This window comes from Otolemur garnettii, unplaced genomic scaffold, assembly GCF_000181295.1.
Source record: "Otolemur garnettii isolate 467f Iridium unplaced genomic scaffold, OtoGar3 scaffold00043, whole genome shotgun sequence".
Lineage (NCBI taxonomy): Eukaryota > Metazoa > Chordata > Mammalia > Primates > Galagidae > Otolemur > Otolemur garnettii.
In genome coordinates this window covers 11,808,369-11,822,262 of record NW_003852438.1, presented here as the reverse complement: position 1 = coordinate 11,822,262, position 13,894 = coordinate 11,808,369, and the positions used below count along the sequence as shown (strand labels likewise).

At 40.0% G+C, this 13,894-nt stretch overlaps 1 protein-coding gene across 9 annotated transcripts in view; it reads left to right on the top strand.

The window, feature by feature from the left end:
• The window catches only part of R3HDM2 (R3H domain containing 2), a 192,034-nt gene that overhangs the window by 11,501 nt on the left and 166,639 nt on the right, over positions 1–13,894 (top strand). The gene's annotated exons all lie outside the window — the stretch shown is intronic.

Genomic DNA, 13,894 nt, shown 5'->3' with positions numbered 1-13,894 from the left:
AACCTGTCACCTTAGCTGTATGTGGCTGGCGCCTTAGCCGCTTGAGCCACAGGCGCCGAGTCCTCCAGTATATTTCTAGAAAATATAAAAATATATGTGCACCCCCCCAAATAGAAAGATTAGTTGGACATTGTGATTTGTGCCTGTAGTCCCAGCAAATCAAGAGTGGAATGGGGAGGATCAATTGAGGGCAGGAGTTCAAGGCTGTAGTATGTTATATTGGTGCCTATGAGTAGCAACTGCTCTTTAGCCTGGGCAGCATAATGAGACCCCTATCTCTTAAAGAAAGAAAAAAAGTCTGAGGCAGTCATGTCTCTTAGTAGCCAGAATAATTTTGGTAGTTTTACAGAATCATTTTATTCTATTTCTCAGTTTGTTAACAACAAAATCATCAAAAATATTTTTCATTCCCTTAAATTTCTTTCTTGTTAGACTGTGACTCTTCTAAATTGTCCAAGCTTTTTCTTTCTCTTTCTCTTTTTTTCTTTTGAGACAGAGTTTCACTAACGTCACCCTCGGTAGAGTGTTGTGTTACAGCTCACAGCAACTTCTAACTCTTAGGCTTAAGCAATTCTCTTGCCTCAGTCTCCCTAGTAGCTGGGACTACAGGCATCCACCACAACACCTGACTATTTTGTTATTGCAGTTGTCATTGTTGTTTAGCAGGTCCGGGGTGGATTTGAATCCGCCTGCGTTGGTGTATATGGCTGTTACCCTAGCCAGTGAGCTATGGGTGCTGAGCCCAAGCTTTTTCTTTTTCTGAGGCAGAGTTTCACTCTGTTACCCTAGGTAGAGTGCTGCCATGGTGTTATAGCTCACAGCAACCTCAAACTCCTGGGCTTAAGCAATCCTCATGCTTCAGCCTCTCAACTAGCTGGGAATGTAAGCATCTGCCACAACACCGGCTATGTCTAAGGTTTTTTTCTGTTTTTCCTGGGAAACAATTTGTAGGCCTTTTGAGTATAGGTTGACTAACCCTGCTCTGAAAATCTGAAATGCTCCAAAATCTGAAAAAAATTTTTTGAGCCAGAGTCTCAGGCTGTCACCCTGGGTAGAGTGCTGTAGCGTCACAGCTCACAGCATCCTCAAACTCCTGGGCTTAAGTGATTCTCTTGCCTTGGCCTCCCAAGTGGCTGGGGCTCAGGCACCTGCCACAATTCCTGGCTATTTTTGTTGTTGTTGCAGTTGTCATTGTTTTAGCAGGCCTGGGCTGGGTTTGAACCTGCCAGTCTCTGTGTATGTGGCTGGCGCCCTACCCACTAAGCATGGGTGCTGGCCAAAATCTGAAACTTTGAGCACCAACAAGATGCCACAAGTGGAAAATTCCGTAATTGATCTCATGTTATAGGTCACAGTCAAAACAGTCAAAACTTTGTTTTATGCATGAAATAATTTAAAATCCTGTATAAAATTAACTTCCGTTCAGTGTATAAGGTATGCTTCATATATAGTGTATATGAAACATAAGTGAATTTTGTGTTTAGACTTGAGTCCTGTCTATAAGAAACATCAACAGTTATATCCAGATATTCCAAAATATGAAAAAAAATTAATCCAAAACACTTCTGGTCTCAAGCATTTTGGATAAGAATACTAAGCATTTTATTTTGTTGGGGAAAAAATAATGAGGCTGCTTAGTTGTTAAATGTTCTTCTAAGGTCTTTCCCCTAACTTAGATCAAAGTTCTGTTTCTTCCACTTTTCAGTTGACATTAATAGTATGTTTTATAGCTTTTTTGTTTTTATTTTTTTTTGAGACAGAGCCTCAAGCTGTCGCCCTAGGTAAAGTGCCATGGCATCATAGCTCATAGCAACCTCCAACTCTTGGGCTCAAGTGATTCTCTTACCTCAGTTTTTCTGTTTTTAGTAGAGATTGGGGGTCTCACTTTTTGCTCAGGCTGGTCTTGAACTTGTGAGCTCAAGCAGTCCACCCGCCTCAACCTCTCTGAGTGCTAGGATTATAGGTGTGAGCCACCTTGCCCCACCACATTAACTGGCTATTAGTTTCCTTGTATGGATGCTTTTGGTATAGTTTATGTTGATAGCGACATCATTGGTGCTGCTGTTTTTACTGTTAATGATAATCAAAACCACATTTCATAATTGTAAAGCACTTTCCCCTTCCTAAAAGCTCAGTGGGCCTTAAAATGGTACTAGCTTTTATATGAAAAGACTTCAGTTTTCTAAGTATGCAGTTCATATTTTTGTTGCAGAAATGATTTTTTTGCGTATGTCAATCGTAAGAATTTATGTGTGGTTTTGGCATATCAGCAGTATTATGGGCATCAAGAAATCCTTGGTTCCTTGGACAAGGATGGTTCAGACTTGTGAAAGCTTTTCAGGCTTAGTAACAGAACTGGGAAGAAAGTAATCAAAGCATTGACAATCCAAATTTAAAATAGGTATATTTGAAATATATTTTTCCCCCATCCTCCCACACCATACTCTCTCCTTACCCTTCTTTGGATTCTATGTGAAAAGGAAAGAAGAAAATCAAGGGCATTGACCAGCTGATAATTTTCAGCTCTTAATGTGAATGGGTAGCAGGTGAGTATACACTCCGTAAGGAGGGGTATTGGTGGAAGAGCTCCCAGCAGCTATTGAAATCAAGGGGAAGAACATGGACCTTGTTATAAAATCTAATGGACCCCCTTTCATCCTTGTCTTATTTTATTTATTTATTTATTTTGCAGCATTTGTCACTGTTGACCACACTCTCCTTGAAATGTTCTGAAAAAAAAAAAAGTTTTGGTGACACTATACATACTTTTTATTTTTTGGAGACAGACCCTCAAGCTGTCACCCTGGGTAGAGTGCTGTGGCAGCTCACAGCTGCAACCTCCAGCTCCTGGGCTCAAGTGAGTCTCCTGCCTCTGCCTCCCAAGTAGCTGGGACTACACATGCCTGCCACAATGCCTGGCTGTTTTTTTGGTTGCAGCCATCATTGTTGTTTGGCGGGTCCAGGCTGGATTTGAACCCACCAGCTCATGTGTATGTGGCTGGCACCTTAGCCGCTTGAGCCACAGGCACCGAGCTCATACATTTTTTTCACTTGCATTTCTGGATTTTTTTCCCCCTGTCTATCCCTCAAAGTTTTCTTTTCCTGAAGGTTTCTGTTGTATTCTCTGTCTTTATGTCTGGTTCTTAAACCTAGTGGCATAAGCATCTCTTGGAGGATTTGATAAGAATATGACCTACAAGATCTTTCATAATCTGGCCTCTACCACCTCTTTGTCTTACCTTATGCACGTCCCTGTTCTTATAATGCTCTAGTCATAGTGGCTTTTTTTCTGCTCCAGGGCCTTCTCCCAGATCTTCACCTGACTTAGCTCTTTTCACCATTCATCTCAGCTCAAGTATTTCTTCATAGACCTTTCTCTGACCTCCTTATTCCAAAATAGGCAGCCTCTCCTTTGTGTTTCATCACATTCCTCTGTTTTAGTAACTCCATAGCGTTTACCATTATCTGAAGTCATCTTGTTTCCTAGTCTGGCTCACACCTAGAACTTAAAACCTATGAGAATAGGCACCTTGTTTATTTTATTGACTACTATTTCTAGTGCCTGAAATAGTTCTTCAATACACATTTATTGAATAAATGAAAGGGATTTGGGTTCCTGGGTCCTATCCCAGAGATTTTGATTTAGTCAGTTTAGGATGTACCCTAAGAATTTCTATTTTAGAAACATTTCAGGTGTTTCTGATGTCTTTGTGAGTTGTCTTGGATGACGTTTTTAAAAACATCTCTCTCTACTCACTCCGACAGTCTTATCCACTCTGATGACTTGGTTAGCATTTCTTACAACTGTAAGCTTACATTTCATGTGTCTCTGTCTCCAGCTCTGGTCTCTTGAACACCTCCATTTGTCTATCACACAGCACCTCAGATTCAACTTGACCAAAGTAAAAATAATTTTTTCATGGAAATCAATTATTCTCCTGGATTTTTTTCCTGTGGATGATACCAACTAGCGTGTAAGCCAGAAACCTGGATGTTATACTTGAGTAATCATAAAGTTATATAGACTCTGAACTCCTCAGTCTCTCTTGAATCTTTTTTTTTTTTTTTTTAATCTGCCTGTTCTTGAGGCATCTTGAATTTTTTTTTTTTTAAGGCAGATTCTCACTTTGTCACCCCTTGGTAGAGTGCCATGGCTTCTTAGCTCATAGCAACCTCAAACTCTTGGGCTCAAGTGGTCCTCTTGCCTCAGTTTTTCATTTTTAGTAGAGACAGGAGTTTCTCCCTTGCTCATGGTGGTCTCCAACTTTTGAGCTTAGGCAATCCACCTGCCTCGGCCTCCCAGAGGGCTAGGATTATAGGTGTGAGCTACCATGTCTGACCCATCTTGAATTTTTATCTTTTTTTTTTTTTTTTGAGACAGAGTGTTTGTCGCCCTCAGTAGAGTGCCCTACTGTATCACACAGCTCACAGCGACCTCTAACTCCTGGGCTTAGATGATTCTCTTGCCTCAGCCTCCAGAGTGGCTGGGACTACAGGTGCCCACCATAACGCTTAGCTATTTTTTTTTGTTGTGTTGCAATTTGGCTGGGGCTGGGTTTGAACCCACCACTCTTGGTATATGAGGCTGGTGCCCTACTCACTGACCCACAGGTGCTGCCTGAATTTTTATCTCTTTACCATCATTGCTGCTTTTTTAGTTCAGGAGGCTGTCATTTGTCTTCTGAAGAAGTGCTGTGGCCTTCAGCTGGACTCCTCACTCTGATTGTTCACCTTCTAATCTTCATTTAGTTTCGTGCCCTTCAGTTGAAGAAAGAAAATCTGTTGTTATTTTCTTCTACTTAAAACTGATGTCTTTTTCTTGCTCTCAGTACAAAGGCTGGGCTTTTGGGAAAAAAAATTACTTATTTGGACATAGTCTCTGTTGCCCTGGGTGGGGTGCCGTGGCATCATAGCTCACAGCAACCTCAAACACTTGGGCTAAAGTGATTCTCTTGCCTCAATCCCCCAAGTAGCTGGGACTACAGGTGCCTGCCACAGTGTCTGGCTGCTTTTTTCTGTTTTTTTTGTAGAGACAGGGTCTTGATGTTGTTGAACTCCTGTGCTCAGGTGACCTACCTGCCTAGGCCTCCCAAAGTGTTAGGATTACAGGGGTGAGCCACCACACCCATCCCTGGGGAAAAAAATTTTTTTTTAAAGTTTTAGAAATTTAAATTTGGAAGCCAAGTTTTGTAGTTCACACCTGTAATCCTAGCACTCTGGGAGACTGAGATGGGTGGATTGCCTGAGTGCAGGAGTTCAAGACCAGTCTGACCAAAGTCTGACTCCCGTCTCTACTAAAAACAGAAAAATTAGGTGTTGTGGTAGGCTCCTGTAGTCTCAGTTATTCAGGAAGCTGAGGCAATAGGATCTCTCGACCCCAAGAGTTTGAGGATGCTGTGAGCTATCAAGACGCCATGGCACTCAACTCAGGGCTGTACCAATCTGGAGCTGCATGCAACCTAGGGCAGAACTCAACCCAATAGAGTGGGACTTTGTCTCAAAAAAAAAAAAAATTTAAATTTGGTTGCCTTATCTCACCTCCCTCTTTTATTTTGCTATTTTCCCTTTACTCTCAGGGTTCGGCATAGCCACAAATGAATTACTTTTGTTCTTTCATCATCCCTGTTTTCTAACTTTGTTGTCTTTGAATACACCATTGTTTGCCCCTGGAATACCTCTCTACCTCTAAAACTCCACCACCATAACAAAAACTATCACTGGTTTAGGTATCGTGTTCTGGAGCCCTTCAGGACATCCAAAACTCACCTGTCTCTTTTGATGCAGTTTTTGAGAACCTGGGTTCCTCTTTGTCTTTGTCTTATCATATTTCCCTCTGTACATTCCATTTGAATTTCTGCTCACACTGAAGTTAAATTGGCTAGAAGTGTAATCTATCTAGTGCCAAAAGAGCTTTCCAGAACTTGAGATTTTTGTCTTATTCCTTTAGCAACTCAGGAAAAGAGAAAGAAAGAAACGAAATGGTTTGAGGCTTATGTTGTAGATTGTGATTTTGCCGTTTGCTTTGCTCCTCCTAGCTTACAGATACTGGAGAGAGAACATTGCTCTTGAGTTTTGATTTGGGTCGGAGCTGTACTAAGTCCAATAGCTGAAACCCTGACTTAGTTTTTGCCCTTGCTGCCTATACTATCAAAGTTACTACCTTTGTCATTATCATGGTATCTTGAGACTTAGATGCATTATCTTCCTTTCTAACTCTTCTTATTTTCTCTTCATAGATATTTGGTTTAAATTTTTTTGAATTTTACTCTCCACGCCAGCAGTATTTTTAACTAGGAAGAAATGAGAAGACTAAGAGGGTTTACACTTGGAATATTTTCCCTGAATGATAGTCCAGAAATATTTTTACTTTCTTTTTAACTGAATGAGTATGATGGCTGAAAAATTAAGTAATTTGGCTAGTAAAATAGGAGTGATGAAAGAATACAGATTTGCTTGGTTTTTGTATAGGTTTTATGAGGGAGTTGAATGAGAACTCAAGAACTAAATTTTGAATTTATTTATTTTTTTTGTGAGAGGCCCTCTCTCTGTTGCCTGGGTTGCAGTGCAGTGGTATCATCATAACTCACTGCAAACTCAAAATCCTGGGCTCAAGTGATCCTCTTGCCTTAGCCTCCCAAGTAGTTGGGATTATAGGCATGAGCCACCTTTCCCTGGGTCTAAAACTTCGCATTTTTAACCCTGTTTGAATTTCTCTGAGACTTTGTGAGATACTTATACTCAGTAACAGTGTCTCTATGTGTAAGATGGGATTAATGGTCTCTTTCCTTTTAGAGTAGGGGAAAACTGACTTCTAGAGGGATTTCTTAGGGTTAAAGACGATAATACTTCTTCATACACCTGTTGATTCTTAAGATGTAAGCACTTGGGCTCGGTGCCCTTAGCTCAGTGGTGAGGGCGCCAGCCACATACACTGGGGTTGGTGGGTTTGAATCCAGCCCGGGCCTGCCAGACAACAATGACAACTACAACAACAACAAAATAGCTGGATTTTGTGGTGGGCACCTGTAGTCCCAGCTACGGGAGGCTGAGGCAAGAGAATCTCTTAAGCCAGTAGTTCTCAACCTTCCTAATGCTGCAGTGTATTTTCATTGTTAAAAAGGGGTTGTGACCCACAGGTTGAGAACTGCTGTTTAAGCGCAAGAGTTTGAGGTTGCTGTGAGGTATGACGTCATGGCACTCTATTGAGGGTGACATAGTGAGATTCTGTCTAAAAAAACAAAAACAAAAGAAAAGATGTAAACACTTGCAAGTGAAGCTGTACTTAATGGATTCTTAGGCTAGCTTCAATATTTTACTCCACCCATAATTAATAGATAATACAAAAGAGGATAAAATATCTGCAAATATTGGTGAACATATAAGTAGCTGGGATTGTTATGTTATGTATTGTTATGTGGCCCATCACCAACCATAGCTTACCTCACAGAAGAACAGTCTAAACATTATCTAGTTACTAACCTCTAAATAATGTTCTCTAGTGTTAAGACTAGAAATAGTATCAATGTATTGTCAGAGAGAAAGTGGTCCTTTATTTCTCTGTGCTGTAATTTGCTTTCTGCCCTTTTCTCTTTGGAATGAATTTTTTTTCATATTTTTGTCTCTTAGTTTCTTCTAGGTTGGGAAATGACAATTGTTTTCACTTTGGTGGACTGGCTGGACCTAGTAGAAACATCTGTTCAGATCCATAGTACATTCTAGGCTGTGAAAGTCTCTTTTCTGTATTCTGTCCTGTCTTTATTAGTTGACTTATGTTTTATTCATTGTGGACAAGAGGGGACATAAGTTCAGCCTTAGCCATGTACATATGGTTGGCTATATGAGGTCCTCTGGAAAGATGATAGATTTTCTTTCTTTTTTTGAGACAGAGTTTCATTATGTTGCCCCCGGTAGAGTCCAGTGGCATCACAGCTCACAGCAACCTCAAACTCTTGGGCTTAAGTGATTCTCTTGTCTCAGCCTCCCAAATAGCTGGGACTACAGGCACCCACCACAACACCACAATGCCTGGCTATTTTCTTGTTGTTGTTTAGCAGGCCTGGGCCAGGTTCCAACCCGCCTGCCTTGGAATATGTGGCCGGCGCCTTAACCATTGAACTACAGGCCCCCAGCCAGAAGATAGAATTTCAATTAAGAATTGTAGGTATTCACTTGTCGCTATTTTGCTTTACCAATCCAGCTTTTTTCACTTAACAGAGATGTAGCCCCTTTACTTAATTGCTTTGGAGCACTAGGCGCTATCATGAAGTATTAGCTTAGAAATCAGAGTAACTCAGTTTGTTAGTCTGTGTTAGAGTAAACATCACCTATGTGTTTGCTTCCCAGGACAGTTCTGTTAGAAAATTATCTTAGGGCCCGGTGTGGTGTCTCATGCTTGTAATCCTACCACTCCAAGGTGGGTGGATTGCCTAAGCTTATAGATTCGAGACCAGCTTGAGTCAGAGTGAGACTCCAACTCTAAAATTAGTTGGGCATTGTGGCGGGTGCCTGTAGTTCCAGCTACTTGGGAGGCTGAGGCAAGAGAATCACTTGAGCCCAAGAGTTTGAGGTGCTGTGAGCTATGACGCCATGGCACTCTACCAAAGGCAACAAAATGAGACTCTATCTCGAATAAATAAATAAATAAATAAATATTTTTAGTTTCTGGTCCTAGGAAGCAGAATCTTCAAGTTGACCAAACTTCCAAAGTATGCCTTATGTCAAGAAAATTCATGAAAAAGGCAGACTCCTTCATTCCAATATTTAGTAGTTATCTGCTATTTGTTAGATATTCTGTTTTATGCAAAGGATACCAGGATAAGGGAGATATTGTCCTTATCCTTATGCAGCTCATGGTTTAGATTATAAAAGAGTAAATAGTGGGCAACCTTGTCTGCTTCCAGTTTTAGGGGGAATGCTTTAATTTTTTCCCCATTCAGTATGATGTCAGCTGCGGGTTTATCATAGGTGGCTTTTATCATTTTGAGGTATGTCTTATCTACACCCATGTTCTTAAATGTTCTTACCAAGAAAGGGTATAGTATTCTGTCAAATGTTTTTTTCTGCATCTATTGAGAGGATCATATGATGGTCTTGTTTTTGCTTCTGCTTATGTGGTAAATTACATTTATAGATCTGAGTATGTTAAACCAACTTGCATCTCTGGGGTGAAGCCTACTTAGTTGTCATGAATTTTTTTTTTTTTTATGTATAGCTGAATTCAGTTTGCTCAGATATTTTTTGAGAATTTTGCATCTATATTCATAAGAGATATTGGTCTGCAGTTTCCTTTTTTGTTGTGTGCTTTCTGGGTTTTGGTATCAAGGTGATAGTTGCTTCATAGAATGAGTAGGGTGGGTTCCTTCCTTCTCAATGTTATGGAATAATGTCTGCAATATAGGGACAAGTTCTTTGTAGGCTTGGTAAAATTTAGGTGTGAAACTGTCTGGTCTGGGATTCTTTTTGTTGGAAGATTTTTTTATTGTTGCTTCAATTTCGGTGCTTGATATTGGTGTGTTCAGAAGTTCTATTTCTTTCTAACTATGTCTAGGGAGATGTAGTGTACTTCTAAGAGTTTGTCTGTTTCCTCCACATTTTCAAGTTTATGAACATAGAGATTTTTATAGTCTTCAGTGATATTTTGTATTTCTGTGATATCAGTTGTGATTTCTCCTTTTTCATTTTTGTTGTTTTTCTTTTTCTTTTTTTTTTTTTGAGAGTCTCACAGTACCTCAACTTCTTGGGCTCAAGCAATTCTCTTGCCTCAGCCTCCCAAGTAGCTGGGAGTGCAGGTACCTGCTATAGTACCCTGCTATTTTTGAAGATGGGGAGGTCTCGAACTGTGAGCTCAGGCAGTCCACCCACCTCGGACTCCCAGAGTTCTAAGATTATAGGCCTGAGCCATCGTACCGGCCCCCTTTTACCATTTTTGAATGAGGTTATTAGACTCCTTACTTTTATGTTTCTGGTTAATCTGGCCCAAGTCTTTTCCGTTTTGTTTATCTTTTCAAAGAACCCACTTTTGTGCCACTATCGCCTACTATTGCCACTTCTGTCCAACATAGTGCTAGACATCCTAGCCAGAGAAATCAGACAGGAGAAGGAAATAAGGGGTATCCAAATGGAAAAAGAAGAAGTCAAATTATTGCTGTTTGCTGACAATATGATTTTATATCTAGAGAACCTCAAAGAGTGAACCAAGAGACTCCTGGAGTTAATAAATAAATTCAGCAAGGTCTTCAGGTACAAAATCAATGTACACAAATCAGCTTTCTTATACACCAACAATAGTAAAGCTTAGAATCAAATGAAAGACACAATATTGTTCAGAATATCATCAAAGAAAATGAAATATCTAGGAACATATTTAACTTAAGGAGGTGAAAGACTTGTAGGGATGACTATGAAACACTGAGGAAGGAAATTGCAGAGGGTGTAAACAGGTGGAAAAACATCATGCCAGGAATTGGCAGAATCAACATTGTTAAAGTGTCTATAATACCCAAAGTGATTTTTAGATTGAGTGCAATCTCTGTTAAAATACCAATGTCAGGCTGGGTGCTGTGGCTCATACCTGTAAGCCTAGCACTCTGGAAGGCCATGGTGAGAGGATGCCTTCAGTTCAGGAGCTGGAACAAGAGCAAGACCCTGTCTCTAGTAAAAATAGAAAAAAATGAGCTGGCCATTTTAGTGAGCACCTGTGCCTGTAGTCCTAGCTACTTGGTAGGCAGAGGCAGGATGATCACTTGAGCTGGAGTTTGAGATTGCTGTGAGCTAGGCTGATGCCATGGCACTATCTTGGGCAACAGAGTGAGAACTGTCTCAAAAAACAAAAAAAACCAACATCATTTTTTATTAGCAAATTTCTTATCAGAAACTTTTTTTATTTACCAACATCATTTTTCACAGATCTAGAAAAAATAGTTCTACGCTTCCTATGGAATCACAAAGATCCTGAATAATGAGTGCAAACTTATGTAATAAGAACAAACCTGGAAGCATCACTTTACCAGATTCCAGGCTATACTACATGGCTATCATAATTAAAGCAGCATGGTACTGGCATACAAATAGAGGCACAGACCTGTGGATCACATCAGAGAACCTGCACATGAAACCATCCTCATAGTCCCCTCTGATCTTTGACAAACCAGACAAAAACATACACTGGGAAACAGAATCTCTATTCAATAAGTGGTACTGGGAAAACTGGATAACCACATGTAAAAGACTGAAACAGGACCCACATCTCTTGTCACTCACAGAAATTAATCACAGTGGACAATAGACTGAAATCTATAACAAACTATAAGAATTCTAGAAGAAAACGTTGGAAAATCTAATAGATAGTGACCTTGGTAAAGAATTTTTGAAGAAGACCACAAAGCAGTCACAGCAATGACAGAAATAAACAAATGTGACATGATCAAATTAAAAAGTATCTGCCCAGCCAAAGGCACAATCAGTAGAGCAAATAGACAACCTACAGAATGGGAGAAAATATTTGTATGCTATTCATCCAATAAAGGGCTGATAACCATATTCTATAAAGAACTCAAGCAAATCAGCAAGAAAAGATCAAACATTTAAAAAGTTGGCAGAAGACATGAACAGAAACTTGTAAAATCAAGATAGACTAATGGGCAAAAAACACATGAAAAAATGCCTTGTGTCTCTAATCATCAGAGAAATGCAAATTAATACCACATTAAGATATCAAATTTAACTCTAGTGAAACTGGCTTATATCAAAAAGTCCCTAAACAATAGAAGCTGGTATGGATGTGGAGAGAAAGGAACACTCAGACACTGTTGGTGGGACTGTAAACTAGTACAACCCCTATTGGAAATTCTATGGAGATACAAAGTGCTAAAAGTAGACCTCCATTGATCTAGCAATCCCGCTACTAGGTATTTACTCAAAAGAAAAAACAAAAAATTTTATGAGGAAGATTCTTGCACTCACATGTTTATCACAGCACAATTCAGTGTCAAAAGATGTGGAAACAACCCAAATGTTCATTAATCCATGAGTGGATTAATAAAATGTGCTATGTGTATATCGTGGAATACTACTGAGCCATGAAACATAATGATCCAGTACTATCTTTTGTAACAACCTGGATAGAATTGGAGACCGTTTTCCTAACTGAAGTATCATAAGAATGGAAAAACAGGCTCGGTGCCTGTGGCTCAAGTGGCTAAGGTGCCAGCCACATACACCTAAGGTGGCAGGTTAGAATCCAGCCCAGACCCGCCAAACAACAATGATGGCTGCAACCAAAAAATAGCCGGGCGTTGTGGTGGGCGCCTGTGGTCCCAGCTACTTGGGAGGCTGAGGCAGGAGACTCGCTTGAGCCTAGGAGTTGGAGGTTGCTGTGAGCAGTGAAGCCATGGCACCCTACCCAGCTTGAGGCTCTGTCTCAAAAAAAAAAAAAAAAGAAAAAAAAAGAATGGAAAAACAAACACCACATGTATTCAGTACTAAATTGGAACTAGTTGATTAACTGTGCACATGAGGAAGCAAAACTCTATGGAATTCAAGTAGGTGGGAGGGGAGAAGAAGAGGATGGGCAAATTTACACCTAATGGGTATAACACACACTTCCTGGGTGAAGGGCATGCTTATAACTTTGACTGAAAATACACAAAAGCAAACTAACCAAAATGTGTGTACCCCCATTATACTCTGGAAAACAAAAGTATGCCAGAAAGAACAAGTGAAAACAATAAATAATGTAAATGAAGTATGGATGTGGTGGCTCACACCTATAATCCTATCACTCTGAGAGGTCTGGGCCAGTGGATTGACTGAGTTTAGGAGTTTGAGACCAGCCTAAGCAAGAGTAAGACTCAGTCTCTACTACAAATAGAAAAATTAGCCTGGCATTGTGGCAAGTGCCTGCAGTTTCAGCTACTTGGGAGGCTGAGGCAGGAGAATCACTTGAACCCGGAAATTTGAGGTTGCTGTGAGGTAGGCGGATGCCATGGCACTCTAGTCTGGGGTAACAGACTTACAAAACAACAAAAACAAAATAATCATTTTTAAACCCCAAAAAAATTACCCCAAAACATAGGCCAGTGATCTATCTTTAGAAAGCTGTCTCACTTATGTGCATAAGCTGTCTCACTTGTATGCTCTGCACTCATCTCCTCACAGAGCTGCACAAATAGCTGTGAGTTAAGGGTATGTACTCAAGTGTGGTTGATAATTTTAATCACATTCTTCAAAACATTTAGTTCAGGTGACATTTTTCTGCTAGCCAGCATTTCTCTATGGATGACACAATGCATAGACATATTCAGAAGTGACCTCCTTTAACTGAGTAGTGAAACTGGAAAGCTGTCTAGTCATGGCAACTGATCTGTCTATGAATAAACAGGAAATGACCAATTCAGCTTTTCTATATGTAATCATTCAAAGACTTGTTTTTTTACTCATTTTTAATAGGGTTAGCTTGTGGAGTTACCAAATCTGTCACTGAGACAAGTGTGCAGTGCAGGAAAGAGGTAGAGATGGAAGTGGTAAATAATATAATGGTCAGGTCACAAACAGACTAAAAATAAGTATCAGGTTGTGACTTAAAGCTTGCTATCAGGTGAACCTATACAATTGAAGTACATTAACTCAATTGCCATTGTAAAACCTGTACCAGATGCAGCTTTTCTCTTGCCACTTGTAGTGTTTTGTATGAGCCTGCAAGCAGTTGACAGTCTCCCTGGGCAGTCAAACCTCTCTGCTAATGGTAGTCTGTATTTGTAGCTATTCTCTGGAGCTAGAATCATTGCCTCAGCTCTACCTCAGATCATCAGGCACTAGATTTTCATAAGTAGCATGCAACCTAGATCCCTCACATGCATGGTTTTTTTTCTTTATTTTTTTTAATTTTTATTTATTT